General features: G+C 33.7%; 2 pseudogenes; both read left to right on the forward strand.

Annotated features, from left to right (window-relative positions):
* Positions 1–6,630: 6,630 nt before the first annotated feature.
* On the forward strand, positions 6,631–6,848 carry LOC132297651 (U2 spliceosomal RNA; annotated as a pseudogene).
* Positions 6,849–12,041: 5,193 nt separating this feature from the next.
* Positions 12,042–12,262, forward strand: LOC132297641 (U2 spliceosomal RNA; annotated as a pseudogene).
* The last annotated feature ends 3,120 nt before the right edge of the window (positions 12,263–15,382 follow it).

Raw genomic sequence — 15,382 nt, forward strand, 5'->3', positions numbered from 1 at the left:
CCCTTTAAGTTTTAATAAGAGTGATGTTCCTTTTGCACTCATTCATACTGATGTTTGGGGTCCATTTTCGGTTCCTTCTCACACTGGTGCATAATGGTTTGTTTCTTTTATTGATGATTGCACACGAGTGTCTTGGGTTTATTTGATGAAGAATAAAAGTGATGTGGCTTCTATTTTTCCAATTTTCCATCAAATGCCTCATACATAATTTAATGCTTCCATACAGGTGATCAGATCTGATAATGGACGACAGTATCTCAAACATACTCTTGGTGCATACTTCCAGCAACATGGCCTTGTTCATCAGACTTCATGTGTCTCTACCCCTCAACAGAATGGTATAGCTGAGCGTAAAAATCGCCATCTCCTAGAGGTGGCTCGATCTTTATGCTTTGTTATGCGTGTTCCCAAAAATTTTTGGGCTGATGCAGTACTCACGGCTGCATTTCTTATAAATTGCATGTCATCCAGCATTCTCCAATTTCAAATACCTCTCCAAGCCTTGTCTCGGTATCATTCTCTTCCTTTCCGTCTTAACATTCCTCCTAAAGTCTTTAGATGTGTTAGTTTTGTCCATATTCACTTAGTTTTGTCCACGTTCACCCGCAACAACGGGGTAAGATGGATCCCCGTGCCTTGAAGTGTATCTTTGTGGGTTATTCTGCCACCCAAAAAGGATATCATTGTTTTCATCCTCCTACCCATAAACTATTTTTTTCTATAGATGTTACCTTCTATGAGAATGAAGCCTATTTTTCAGGGGGAGTTACTGATACTTTTCTTCAGGGGGAGATTGGGAGTCAGTTGGAAGAGAAGTCCTTTTTGGATGAAATACTAACTGTGCAAAGGACAGAGATAGTACCTGAAAAGAAGGATAAAGAGTTAAGGGTATATGTGAAAAGACAAAAGGTACAGATGAATAATAAAAAAGATAATGAGGAAGGCACTCAGATAAGTTCGATAGATTCCCCTCTTGAACTATCAGACCAAAAGGCTCATTCTGAGGATATTCCTGAAGATCATCCAGAGGTAATTCCTACTATTATTTCTTCTCTTGAGCCTAACCTTTCCTTTAAGTCTAACCTTGATATCCTAGCAGTCTCAGCAGGTTATTCTGAGGTCATTCTGAGATACAAAATGAATCTCAAGGTCCTCGTTATCCTGTTCGTCCTAATCAGGGTAAACTTCCTAAACGGTTTACTTTTTTATCTAGTAATGTTGCTCAATATCCTATATCCAATTATGTATCATCTCACCAGTTGTCTAATTCATATAATGCTTTTGCAAATCAACTGTCCTCTATGTCCATTCCTAATAATGTACAGGAAGCTCTTGGCAATCCTAAATGGAGAAGTGTTATGACTGAAGAGATGAAAGCTCTTCAGAAAAACTCTACTTGGGATATAGTTGAACTACCGGAGGATAAGAAGACTATAGGTTGCAAATGGGTGGTCATTGTGAAGTATAAGGCAGATAGCTCCATTAACAGATATAAGGCCCGACTAGTGGCTAAAGTTATACACAAACCTATGGGATTGATTACCAAGAAACTTTTGCACCAGCGGCCAAAATGAACACCATTCGGGTTCTCTTGTCCTTGGCTACAAATCTAGATTGGCCTCTACGTCAATTTGATGTGAAAAATGTTTTCCTACATGGTTTGATAGGTTCACACAATCAATGAAAAACTATGGATTCAAACAAACTCAAGCTGATCATACTCTATTCCTCAAGAGAAATAAGGACAAGATTACTGCATTAATAGTTTATGTGGATGATATGGTGGTTACTGGTAATGATGAGAAAGAGGTTAGAAAACTCCAGAATTATTTAGCCAAGGAATTTGAGATGAAGGATTCGGGTACTCTGAAATATTTTTTAGGTATTGAGGTGGCCAGATCAAAGCATGGTATTTTCCTATCCCAAAGGAAGTATGTCTTGGATTTGAGGACTGAAACTGGGATGCTAGGTTGCAAACCAGCAGATACTCCAATTGAGCAAAATCACAAGTTAGGGGAATATCCAGATCAAGTTCCCACAAATAAGGAATGGTACGAGAGGCTAGTTGGGAAACTAATCTACTTATCTCATACACGCCCTGACATCGCCTATGTGGTTAGTGTGGTGAGTCAGTTTATGCATGGACCTAGTGAAGCTCACATGGATGTTGTATATCGGATTCTCAGGTATTTAAAATCTGCTCCTGGTAAATGTCTAATGTTTTCTAAACATGGGCATCTAGAGGTTGAAGGTTACATAGATGCTGATTGGGCTGGATCAATAACTGATAAAAGATCAACTTCTGGATACATTACTTTCGTAGGTGGAAACTTAGTAACTTGGCGGAGTAAGAAGCAACATGTGGTAGCTAGATCAAGTGCAGAAGCAGAATTCAGAGCTATAGCCCATGGGGTTCAAGAACTGTTATGGATGAAGATCTTGATGGGTGAATTGGGTTTTTGTCCCTTGAAACCTATAAGTCTTTATTGTGATAACAAGGCTGCTATTAGCATTGCACATAACCCAGTTCAACATGATCGTACCAAGTATGTTGAGATAGATAGACACTATATCAAAGAGAAACTAATAGGTGGAATAATTAGCTTGCCTTTTGTAAAGACTGAGGACCAGCTAGCAGATATTTTGACAAAGGCAGTATCAAGTAGAAGTTTCAATACTTCAATCGACAAGTTGGGCATGCGAGACATCTATGCACCGACTTGAGGGGGAGTGCTAACGTGATTGATTAGGATTACCTTTTATCTATTAGCATAATTAGCGTAAATTAGAGCTGACTTTGTAAACTTAATACTTTCCTTATATGTTTAATATGTGTATAGTATATATACCTCCTTGTGTATAGTATATATACCTCCTTGTGAGAAGAATAAAAGTATCGTAATATTTTTCTCCCTATTTTCCTCTAGTTTTGACAAAAAGTATATTTAAAGCAAAACGAGAATTAAATAATCGCTACGAAACCAATGACAATTGATCAGAGTGTTCTTAGTCTTGGTACGGGGAATATATAATAAATGTGTCTACATTTATTTGAACTTTTGAAAAAAAAAAATTTAATAAATATTCATTAGGTACAATAATAAAACATGTAGCTACCCACCCCCCCCCCCCCCCCCCCCCAAAAAAAAAAAAAAAAAAAAAAAAAAAAAAAACTAGCTAACTCAAATGTTTGACTCTTAACACTAACCGTAACGGATCAGGTACTTTGTGATTTGACCCAAAAGTTTAAGTTGTTAGGTGGTGATATCTAACTCATATATACTCAATAACTTTTCCTTCTGAATCCAATGTGGGACAAGTTCCCCTTGTAATGCTTAGGCCAGAACAATCTAATAATTTCTCCTAATGGATGCAAGATAATGAAGGAAACAAATCCATATGCTTATATGCTCAAATTGTATTGGACTACATCTTTATATAATTCTGTTTTATTAACTCAATGCTATGTTTGGGAGCATTAAATCGATGGTTTGAATTTGGAATTAAAAGAAAATTTTAGTTAGAAATTAAAACTAAATTTTCTCCAATTTCAAATCTAAGACATCAAAATTGGCACTCTAAAACATAGCAAACAATTTTTATAATGTTTTTCTGACGTAGCAAAAGCTTTGAATCATTCACAAGGAACAATGATTACTTTGAATCCACGAAGCTATAAATTTGAATCTACAGAGTTCAAGAAAAATTGTAAAGAAATCTAAAATATTATTAATCAAAGGTTAAAATATGTTCTTGCAATGTTTGCATATTTATAATAATGAAAACCCTAATATTGTAATGAAACCCCTAATATTGTAATGAAACTTATCAGCAAAGGAAACTAAGAAAACCTCTAAAATAAATAATCCAAAAAAATAAATTTTCTAAAAATTTTGAAAAAATAGAACAAGAATCCTAATCACTAAAAACTACAGAATATAAAATTTGAGATAGATCCGACTTTGTTTAGGCCTTGAACAAAAATCTTGAAATAATCAAACCTCCTATAAGACAAGAAAACACAAATTTGGAACCCTAAACAAAGGTTTTCAACAGAAAAATGACATGGCCCACAAAGCAAAGCTAATGGGTATTTCTCAACTGGTCTTTTCTACCAAAAAAATAAAATAAAAAATAAACACTCATTTTGGGTGGAAAACGGATTTGTTGAACTGTCCATAACTCTGTCCTACATTAGTCCCCTCTACCTCAAAAAAACTCATCCTCGAGTTTGGCTGCGAATACTATGAAGTCTTTCCTGCAAAAACAGTATGCTGATCATTGCCATGGGAACCTTCAAAACACGACACCAATATATCTTCACTGACACTTTTCAAAATAAAAACATCTTCACTCACAATTTGCTCACATAATGATGATTCACCAACTTGGTGTTCGAATTCTTTCATACCATCTTGAACATCTAATTTGAAAAAATCATTGACACGTTAATCATCAATTAATTCTTATTGCTTAATTTTAGCATCGAACTTCTTGTCGATCACTATCTTCTTCTTTTGTCGTGCTAATTTCATCATTTTCTGCATCTACCAACTTATGCAAAGAAATTAATACTTTCACATCCTTGACTTCATCTTCTTCAACTATAATAGGTGAAGCAACATAATTTTGCTCTTGATCAACTTCAATAATATTAGTCATTGCTTCAACAAAATTATTATTATCCTTGATGCCACTACCTTTTTTTTGTAAATTTCCTTTGTCGACAGTTCTGATATTTTTGTTACATCTTCCTCATAATTTGGTGGTAGGAATTTATCTATCAACAACCACTTCATCTTGTACCACAACTGCATAGGCTGTTTTCCTTGTCTCCTCCAGTTAGTCTGTGTTTGTTCCCACCAAATTGAAGCACATCCTTTAAGCTTGAAGACAACAAGCGAAACTTGCTTGTTTTTAAGTACATCAAAATAATCAAAAAATTCTTCAACTTCTTCAAGTCAGTCCAAGGCATCTTCAATAATAATACTTCCATTAAAAGTAAGTAAATCAAGTTTTAAATAAAATTCACGATTGTTCGGATATATGATTTTTGTTACGTCTACCTCGATCACTAAACTAAACTCCTTATCATCGAAATAATCCACATAGCCTGTAAGCATACGTGGATAAATAGAAACAAGACTCATATTCGGTTGGTTGCAAGATACATCATCGAGCCACTAACCAGGTTGCCACTAATCCCAAAATCAGTTGCTACTTCTTGAGTATGCATGGCTGCCCAAGAGGCCTTCACTCTACGATCATCGTTGCTAGAGCAATTATTGCTAAAACGATCGGTCACAATCAGGTCAGGGTAAATCAAGGTTCGGATACCAATTTCACAAGAATAAGGGTTTTTTTTGAATTCACAAAGTTGTAACTTTGAATCCACAAAGTTGAAGAAAAATTACAAAGCAATCTGAAATATTATTAATTAAAAGCTTAAAATATGTTCTTGTAGTAAATGCATATTTATAATAAAGAAAACCCTAATGATGTAAGGAAACTTACTAACAAAGACAAGAAAACGCAATTTCAAAGCTACAAAAAAGGCTTTATGCCAAAAAACGACATAGCCCACAAGCTAAATCTAGTGTGTGTTTTTTTTCAATGGGTCAGTCCTACCCAAAAACAATCCTTTCGGTTTGAAAACAAACTTGTCGAACTATCTAGAATTTTGTCGTGCATCATTTTCTAACTTAAAAAAATAAAAATAAGAATTTATAGTTTGATGTTAAAATAAAAAATTGATCCCTTGAAAGTTCATTCAACGTTGAAATTCCACATTTGAAGTAGATCCGGAGGTTCGGACTCCTTGACGACACCCATTGCTGGATTTTAATTACAATATCCTAATGCTGAGTTTTAAAAGTAAAAAAATTAAAATAAAATTAAAAAATTGATAAACCTAAGGATGCTTTGAAATATTAATGCTCAGAATGAGAACCGCACAATAAGTGACTTTTGGCAAAGATCAAGCCTCATTCGCGGCAAACAATGCCGTATGGCAGTCCATGACATATTGAAAAGGAGGACTGATATCATCCTATTTAGTATTTAATGATGTGGTCCACACTTAGATACATCTGACTCTACTTATCATTTTTTTATGTTAAAAAAAAAAAAAAAAAAAAATTCCCTAGAGTATCTTGCAATTGTTGTGGTGTAGCACTACTGCCAAGGCTTGCTGCACCCACCAAATCAAACTTGAAATCTTGTTAAAGTGAGTGTTCGAGACATTAGAAATTGCTATTTACGTGATTTTCACTAAAGGGTTTAGTGTCACTTTTAACGAAACATAGGCGCTATGTAAAAGGATAGTAATTGGAGTATATACACGCTACAAATGATTATATAAGTGCCAACAATTTCTCTGTGATCAATCATTTATTAAGTTTTTAATCATTATATAAAGTTTGTGTTGTAACAGTGTCTAATGCCCTAGGTTTCACTTTATCAATCCAAGGTGGTTATTAAGTCTAAGATCTAATTCTTAAAGTTGGTTAAACATGTTTTTAGTCCCACATTGGTTTTGAGCAATTATATAAATCTGTTTGTTGTCTCATATCAGTTTTAAGTTATAAAGAATTACATGGTAGCCTTTTATAAAATTATAAACTTAATGAAATATCTTTCTCTACCTTTTGGCTAAGATCAACTATAGTATCTGGCCACGACTCTGGATCATGTGGGCCTCGGCTTGCATGATATTGAACTAATTTTTTTTTTTAGGGTTGGGTCAACTTGAGTAGCTTGCTACTCTAGTTGCACTACTAAAGATTTTTTTAGAGTCGGGTTAACATGATATCCTTGGTGTTGCACTACTACCAAAGATTTTCTCACATCATAGAGAAATTAAGATGATGGGATAGAAATAAGAATTGGCAATCCTATGTGATAGAAACTCACGAAGGCGTTTTTTTTTTACAGTTGTTTTTTTTTTTTTACTTTTCAAATGGCTTAGTAAATTGGTGCTGTATTCGCCTTTAAATACTTTATAATTGTATTTTTAGTTTAATACCAAAAGTATTTGTTTTTTCAGCCACCTATAAAGTTATAAAATTAAACATGGGGAATGACAATTTTAGATAGGTTGAAGCGCGCCGAAATTTAGATTTCAACACCTTATTGGAACACATATGAATTTAATTTGAATTTTGCTTTAAGAACATGACAGATCATGTTCTTAAAGCAATCCTTGTTCTTTCAAATGGCTTAGTAAATTGGTGCTGTATTCGCCTTTAAATACTTTATAATTCTATTTTTAGTTTAATACCAAAAGTATTTGTTTTTTCAGCCACCTATAAAGTTATAAAATTAAACATGGGGAATGACAATTTTAGATAGGTTGAAGCGCGCCGAAATTTAGATTTCAACATCTTATTGGAACACATATGAATTTAATTTGAATTGAAAGAACAAGGATTGCTTTAAGAACATGACAGATCATGTTTTATAATTCTTAAAATGAAAAAAAAAAAAAAAAATGAGTGCACGTGTGACTAGGGATGGCTTTGATCAATTGATATTTTCTGCAGAGAAAGAAACAATAGCTCTATGCGAAAAAAAATCATAAATGGAGTATGAACAAGCTACACAAGGTTTTACATAAATTGCCGCCAACAACTGCTCCCCTAATCAATTATTTATAAAGGTTCAATTATTGTAACAATATGTTACTAATAACGCTATAAGTTTCGCTTTAACAATGTTTAAAGATGACATCTAAAATCTCAATCATGGATTGACTTTAGAAAATTACAACCTAGAAACCAATAAGTGACTTTTGGCAGAGAGATCAAGCCTGAGAGATAATAAATTCTAATTTAACCCTCTCCAAAATATTTTCAAAACATTTATTTATTGGCCCAAAAATAGAGAGTGAAAATAAATTTAACTTATATCCCCTTTAAACTCATACAATATCAACTTGAAATCATTTAGCCATATTTGAAAATTACCAAAGTACTTTTCTAGGTTAATCATAATAATTGTGTTTTTTTAAACCTTGTGAGATTCCTTTAGTTAGAATTATTTATTAATTTTTTTAAATCTTTCATCAAGCCAATAATGGTATATATTTGCGAAAATAGAATCAAAGTATTAAAAAAAAAATCATAAATTAAATTTTTGAAAATTTCAAAAATTACTAAAGAAAATTTTATTTTATTTCTCATATTCCCTCCACATCCCCCCCTCCCCCCAATCCCAATCCCAATCCCTGCTTATATATCCCAATCCAAATTCCTATCTCTACACCTGCTTATATTCCCTCCACATCTCCGAATTTGGAGGATGTAACATTGCAGTAGCTTGCTATTGTGGTGATCCTTGAGCATGTCTTTGGTGGTAACACTACTGCCAAGGCTTGGTGCACCCTCCAAATGAAACTTTAAATCTTTTTAGGCCTAGTTTGGTACTTATTAATGAAAAGGAATGAAAATGGAATGAGAATGAAAATTGAATGGAATAATCATTCTAATTCTATTGTCTAGTTGCAAATATGAAATGAGGTGGAAATTAAATGATAATAACCATTCTAAGTGGTGGCGGTGAAAGTGGTGGAAGACAATGGAAGATAGTGGCGGTGAAAGCGGTGAAAGGAGGTGGAAAGTGGTGGCGGTGGTGGCGGAAGGCGGTAAGGGCAGTGGCGGAAGGCGGAGGTGGTGGCAAAAGACGGTGGTTGTGGTAGTGGTGGTGGCAGCCAAGAATATCATTCCTTGAATTTTCATTCCATCGGTTTAGATGTAAAATTGTATTTTCATTCCAAGGCATTTCCACTTTAAATGTCATACCAAACAAGGGAATAATTGGAATGAAATGTCCATTCTATTCCATTTCATTCATATGTATCAAACTATATTTTAAGGGTTTGAAATATTAAAAATTGAGTCGTGATATCCAAGCAAAACAGTCTCACCAACTTGCTAGGCAGAATACATGTGGCGGTACAGCTGGCAAAAAATTAATTCAATTTGGCATCAACATCATCAGACGTTGTCCATTCGTCTTCTCTCCTCGGAACAAACTGATATGAAAAACGCCGTTTCAGCGTACTTGATCCAAGTGCAGAGCTTCATCAAACCCATTTCCTGCAATCTCAACACCCGCCTGACGAATTTGCATGCGTCAACTCAACTCCGGCGACATCACAGCAATCCGTCCTCGCCGGGATTTCACTGTCGGCAACCATAAACCGCCGGCCGATGCTTGTTTTCTCCATCATTTGTGTCTCTTCGTCGCCGATCTGCTTTCTTTTTACAAATAAAAAGCTTGACCAAGGTAAATTAGCAAACATTACCATTCTGGAAGGTGCCTGAGGAAATCTTTTTAATGCTCTCTTTATGGATCTTTCACATGAAGAATTACCAGAAGCATAAATAAGCCAACAAAATCGCTGGACGGCGACACCCAATCTGAGGTGAATTATCCAATGGCGATACCCAATCAAAATTAGTTTCTTACAGTGATGACTCGGGACAACCACGATGACAATCTAGAATTTCTTTCCTTGCTTCTCGTCGAATTCTTTAGTTGAAATCTTTCTATTGCTCATACGTATTCCGTCGTTTGGCTTTTCAGAAATTCCTTAGCCTCCATTTGGTTAGATAGAAATAAGTTAGAAAAGAAAAGAAATAGAAAGTGAATGAAAAGTGAAGTGAATCAAAAGAAAAAAGATTTTCTAGTATACATTTGGTTGGTATGAAAATTTATCCAAGAAAATTGTAAAAAAATATTAATTTGTTAGTTTGGATAGTATGAAAGTGAAAAGAAAGTGATTATGCATACCAAAACTATCCTTATGAATTAAAATGATAAATTATTAAATTCAAATATATAATTGTTTATATTTATATTTATTATTTATATTTAGAATAAGGTTTTATAATATTTTCTAGGTAAAACTAATTATTAGTTTAAGATAAACAAATTAAAAAAAAAAATTAGAGACTACTGTTTGGGAGAAAAATTAAATATTTCACCATATAAAAGATATACATATATATATATATTCATACCGGATTATGAGTAGCTAGAATTGCAACATAGAACAGAGGATTAAAAAAATATAAAAAAATTCTATTTAGAAGTAAGATCTATTTTACCATGAATTTGATTAGTATTAAAGTCTTTTGAGAAAGTTATGATAAAATATTTACTTATCAAAAAAAAAAAAAAAGTTATGATAAAATATGATTTTATTAATTTGGGTAGGATGAAAGTGAAAAAAATATAATTCTACTTACCAAAATTACTTTTATATCAGTTAGGATTTAAAAAATAAATATTGTTCAATAGATGATAAAAAATAAAAATAAAAAATTATAATAAAATAAGGCAAACTAATTTTTAAAGGTTGGATTACACATAATTAGAGTACAGAGGCTCAACTAAATATTAATATTTTTTTCTTTTATTTTTGAACCTTCGCATTAGATAGGTGGATTATACTAAAAAAGATGCACCTGTCCTATTTTGTTGAAAGAAAAAAAAATTTATTGCTTCATAAAAATAGTTGTTGAAAACTCATAAAGTCACAAAAGAGAGAATTACCCAACAACAAATACAAACAAGTTAGTTGAATAAAATAGGAAAGTCAAATAAAAGGGACTCCTTTCACGGGAAAATACTATTTTCGCGTGTTTTGTGCCTGAAAAATTTTGGAGACAAATAGACCGATGCAGGAAACTAGATTTTCTCTTTCTTTTCTTTTTCCTTCTATCCAAACTCCAAAAAAGTTTTAAAATTTTCTCTTTCCTTTCTTTTCTAATTAATTCCACCTAACCAAACGAAGCCTTAGGGAAAAGGGGAAGAGACAAATGGGTTTCGAGGAGGATTTGTATGGTGTTGATCCAATTGGCATGACCAGAAAATTTCTCTTTTTTGTCGAGATCGGGTGAAAAAGGGGAAGAGACAAATGGGTTTTGAGCAGAGTGGAACATTTTTGCATAATTGATACACGGCACAGATCCTACTAGCAGGCTAACAGTAGAAAAAAGAAATCGAATAATAAAAAAAAATCTTGTGGCCTTTTGGCGACAGTATAGATTTTTCTTCGTAAAGAGAGAAGATTGCATTTTGATTTGAGCACAGGACTATCGATCTGCTGATATAACGGTTGATGCGATATCGGTAACCGATTGGAGTTCCGTTGCTGACACCGCCATCGATCTTTGACACCCCAAATCTGGCATTTCCCGGTCTTCTAGAGAGAAGGGAAACTAGAGCAAAAATTGCAGATAGGTGAAGAGAGAGAGACCGGGGCCCATTCTTTTTGTCAATAGACGCCACACAGGATCTGCCTGACAAATCGGTCAAATCCATCGTAAATATCATTTTCCTTAAAAACTATGTCACAAAAAAAATTGATATTAGAAATTGGGGATATATATATCTACCTACGTGATGAAATTGCTGTTTAGTTTTGGTCTCACATCAAACTTTAGAGAAATTAAGATGCATTCTGGTTTAGGATCGAAAGAGAAACCCCAATAAAAATTTAGTTTAATTGAAAATAATGGATGAAATAAAATACCTGCAAATAAAATTTTCAGCTATTGCTTGGAAAAGGTAAAGGAATGCAAGGAAATTTATTAGAGCAATGAGAGAGCATCAATGTGCAGTTTTTGTAATCAATGACAGCTAAGGCTTTGATACTTTAGGGTAGCAACAAAGAAGAAGCAAAATTGATTTGAAGTGATCATTGGACAAGTAGAATCGTTCGAGTCCAATGAAATCAATATGATGATTATCATTCCGTTAATTATTCAAGAACTGAAGTGTTGAATCAAAATCAAGAACCGAATGTCTTTCAGTTTTTGGTTTTTTAATGGATTGAAATGAAGTTCACGGTGTATTTACCGTCAATCTTTATATTTTTTTTCTTACACATCTAAAAACTCAATCACACATATATTACAGTACTTGTGCAAGTTCGTGCTAAACATGTTTTTAGTGCACATTGATTTTGTCCCACATTGGTTACAAGTTATGAAGTGTTACCTTCTTATAAAAATATAGACCTAATAAATTAATAATTTACTTTTCCCGGCCTTTTGGCTAAGAGATCAAATGTAATATCTATTTTTACTAGTTTAATATCTGATACCAAGGCCACCGCCCTGGATCGTGTGGACTTGGGCCTGCATGATATTGAACTAATTTTTTTTTTTCAGGGTTGGATCAACTAGAGTAGCTTGTTACTGTGATCCTGAGAATATACTTGGTGTTGCACTACAGCAAGTTTTGGTGCGCCCTTCAAACAAAGTTCAAATCTTTCTAAGAGAATTTTTTTTTTTTTAATTTGACAATAAGGGATTAAATAAAATAACAAGAACAATTTTACTTAATAAAAAATTATTTTATCTTTGATTGGACACAATCGGGTACTCCATTACTATTGTCATTAAACTAAAATATCAAAAAGGCCCTTCTTGTGTTTTAAAAGGTCTCTTTCTTTATCTCAGTTCTCTCTTCCTCTCTCATGTTACCATCGACAACTTTTTTTCTCTCCTGTAATTCTGAATTCTTCTTTGAATTGTTTTGTTTGGATTGACAAGAATATTTGGTCAATGGTTGGTATAGTTATGTGGTAAGTCTTTCTTGTTCATCAGCAATTAGAAAAAGCATGAAGCGCCAGTATCACCACCATCCTACTATTATTATTATTATTATTATTATTATTATTATTCAAACTCTACTCCCCTATCTAATTTGGTGTGTCAAGTTATGCACAAGCCCATTAATACCGAAAGTTCTTTTTATTTTTATTTTTTTAGCCACCTATAAAAGTGATAAAATTAAACTTGGGGAATGACAATTTTACATCTTATTGGACCCAATATGAATTGAAGAAGGATTGCTTTGAGAACATATCAGATCGTTTTTTACATTGGTCAGTTCGGTGGTTGTATTAGACGTACTTATCATGCTTAGAATGAATGACCCAAAAAAAAAAGATGGCTCAGTGAAATTAGATTATGGTCGAAGTGGCTCGGACCATTTGACCTATAGCTTGAATCTGCTTGGGTTGGGTTCAAGTCTAGAGAGAGGGAGAGAAGAAAATGAATTGAACGAATTGAAATGACAGCCAATGGTGGGTATTTGTAGATAATGCGGTGTTTGTGTTTCTTCATCAACAGACACAACCACTTCCAATGGAAAGCAATGGTTGGTTATAGACAAAGTGGTGTTCATCGTTATTGGATGTGTCTATTCATTTGTATCTCTTTTGACTTACAGACATTGTTCCATCTATCGCACCTTTCCAGTATCAGGCTAACAATATAACCTCTGGTCATACAAGACGTTTGTTTAGTCTACAACTACCACACCTCTTGGTTTATACAGTTATACTGATGTACAAACATTCTTTATACATCAATGCATGTGAATGATATATAGGGTTTTACATGTAACAACATACCACCCTTTCACACCAAGATATTCACGTTGTCACAAGTGACATTCATGTTGTTACGTAGACATGTCTTCAAAGAAGACGCGATATGGTAGTGGTTGTATTTCCCAACTGACATTACATTAAAGGATACCTTTCACGTTTTTTTATTAAACAAATTTTATTCACAATTCTAACAATTATAACTTGAAAAGATGAAGGAAATATGACATTAAATTTATTAGTTATTTATGAGAGATGTTCTTGCAAAATTTCTATTACTACCTCTTGTTATAAATGTAAATAGCAGTAGGCATTATTCGAATTACCATTATTTGGCAAACACGAAGAATCATCCCTCTATTTCTTAGCCTCCAACCTCCATTATGAGGTTTTTGTCATTGAGATTCATAAAAGAATACTCTCGAGATTGAAATCATACAAGGAATGAAATATATATTTATTTATACTTCAGGCATGGTGGCTTCATCAGTCCCTTGAGAGGGGTGTTTAGCCTATTAACAAGAAAATAAGGCATAGAAATAAAAATATTTTTCATTGAATGAGAAAATAATTACAAGAAAATAAAAAAGATCTCTCTAACTCACTCTATTCTTTCTTAACTCTCTCTCTCTATATCTCCCTCCCCTTCTGAGAGTCCCTATTTATAGAGTTTAGAAGGGAAGAGGGAAAAAGAGAACAATTTGAAAATCAAAATACAAAGAGAGAAAAAAAATTAAATACATTTAAATATTGCTAAAATCTTGTTATTTTTCAATTTGAATTAATATTTGCTAATTTAAATATACATTTAAATAAAGCTAATTTTGAATTTGAAATTAACTGATCGTTTATAAAAGAAAATAGAACAATTATGCTGCAATAATTGAAGTCTTAAACTCGAGACCTCTCTAAAGTTGGTTATGCCTGGACCATCTCTCCTAATGCTTCTAGTGCTCTTCTTCAATTATAAATAAATTCTCATCCTTTCTGCAGCCATAAAATCTCACTTTTTTGCCATTTTTACTTCTTTTTCTTCTCATTTCGAAATTAGCCCCTATAAAAGATGAAAAAGAAAGGATAAAAACATTTAACTAATAAAAAAGATTAATTAAATACTTATTTTTTTAGCACAAACTACTAAGTTTTGTGCACTTATTACCTGGGTAAGGCGGAAGTGAACTTATTATCTGTGTTAGTGATAGCTCCAGAAGGTACCGCGCCTTTTGAGGCAAAACTCAAGAACAAAGTTGTGCGAGCTTGAGCTTTGTAGGGGTTCTTTTTTATCAAGTAATATAATAATGCAATGGTGATATCAAAAAATACAAATATGAGGGAAAACAGAGGAAATGCTCAATGTAGGAGAAGGAGAAGAAGACCAACTATTAAGATTAAGATGGTGGTAGGGTAAATATACAGTATCTTATGAGAGCTTCTTCTTCTGGAGTTAGTTTATTCCTTCATAAGACAGTACTATTTATAGACCCAGATTCCATTGGTTATTACCCAATGGTTCCTTCCGTGCATGGCTCGTTGCATGCATTTCTCCTGATCCGGATTATGTGGGTAATTCTAGGGATTTAGGAGTCTGAAGGGTCTAATCCTTTCGAGCCTTGCACTGTGTTGCCATGTCATTTCTCCCTTAATCAAGGGCACTAAATGTTGCTTGGCCATCGGTTGGTCAAGCCTAACATAGCATTGAATGTGATTTTAAGGTTTGCTGTCATAACGTGTATAATCCCATCATCTTGCTAATTGGGCCTTGCTAAAGGCGAAGGCACTTCTTGACTTCTCATCCACCAATCCAAGATCCTCCTAAGTTTCCCAATCTTAGATTCTATATAGTTACGAAAACCCTACCTTCGTTTCATGCTATATGCGAATTTTAATATCAAGACTTTTAGGGCTCTGGTCCTCCAAAGTGGTATTGCCCAAATGTGGGGTGTTCGAGGCTTGCACGGGTCCTGGAGTAATACCACG

Source organism: Cornus florida, unplaced genomic scaffold (assembly GCF_030987335.1).
Source record: "Cornus florida cultivar Cherokee Brave unplaced genomic scaffold, ASM3098733v1 CherokeeBrave_3.0.0_Hap2_Chr02, whole genome shotgun sequence".
Taxonomy (NCBI): Eukaryota; Viridiplantae; Streptophyta; class Magnoliopsida; order Cornales; family Cornaceae; genus Cornus; species Cornus florida.